Here is a 1,155-nt window from a genome sequence, read left to right on the forward strand (position 1 = left end):
CGTCTATGCTATTTCAATCAAAAGTTAAAATTATGTAACCAAATGTTAAAATTCTGCAATCAACTGATAAAACCGGTACAACGCTGAGTAAGACGATAACTGCTTCGAGGCTTCACGAGGCAGTCGCGTGTGCATCGTGTCAGCCAATGAAATGACTGGAATAGACAGTGTGAAGCGTTTTGGCATGCGCGTGATCCTACGCCAACCAGTGTTTTAATTGTGTCAAATCGAGTGGCAAGTCAAAATTGTCTGTTTTACTTCAGATTTTAAATCCGATTTTTTTTTCGAATTTACTCAGCCTTTCGTGTAATGGATAAATGGTTAAAGAAGTCAGTTGAAGTTGATGACAATGAGTCTTCAGTGAATCAAAACGAAGAAAAGTGGTGAGAAAGTATGATTCTAAGTACTTAGAAATGGAATTTACATGGAATGGAGATGAAGAAGATCCACGACCACGATGTATTATTTGTTGTGATCAACTTGCAAACGAGAGCATGCGCCCAAACAAATTGCATCGCCATATTGAGACGAAGCATCCCGAGTTGAAAGACAAACCCCTCGAATTTTTTGGAAGGATGATAAGCAAGTTGAAGACAGGACAGATTGTTATGCAACATTACACCAAAGTTAATGAAAAATCTTTGTACGTGACCTACCTGATCAGTTTGAGAATCGCGAAAGCTGGTAAGCCACATACAATTGGAGAGACTTTAGTTCTTCCAGCTATAAAAGATACAGTTAAAGTTTTCTTTGATGATAAGAGTGAACAAGAAATTGAAACAATTCCTATTTTTAATAACACGGTCACGCGTAGGATCGATGAAATGTCTCGATGGATAGAAAATCAGCTAATTCAAAGAGTTCGTGAAAGTACAATTTTCTCCTTACAACTAGATGAATCTACTGACGTACAAGATGTGTGCCAGCTACTTGTTTTTGTGCGTTATATATGGAACTCCGAACCTCATGAAGATATGTTGTGCTGTGAACCAGTCAGTCGAAGTACTAGCGATGATATTTTTAAGATGGTTGATACTTATGTTAAAACAAAAGGTCTTGATTGGAATAAATGTGTCGGAATATGTCGGTGACCAGAATACTTGAACTTAATCCAAACGCATCATGGACTCACTGCAACTTTCACAGAGCAGCGTT

The 1,155-nt window shown here is 38.0% G+C and overlaps 1 pseudogene; it reads left to right on the plus strand.

Annotated features, from left to right (window-relative positions):
* Positions 1-361: 361 nt before the first annotated feature.
* On the plus strand, positions 362-1,152 carry LOC106477522 (annotated as a pseudogene).
* Positions 1,153-1,155: the final 3 nt, after the last annotated feature.

Source organism: Limulus polyphemus, unplaced genomic scaffold, assembly GCF_000517525.1.
Source record: "Limulus polyphemus unplaced genomic scaffold, Limulus_polyphemus-2.1.2 Scaffold17249, whole genome shotgun sequence".
Classification (NCBI taxonomy): domain Eukaryota; kingdom Metazoa; phylum Arthropoda; class Merostomata; order Xiphosura; family Limulidae; genus Limulus; species Limulus polyphemus.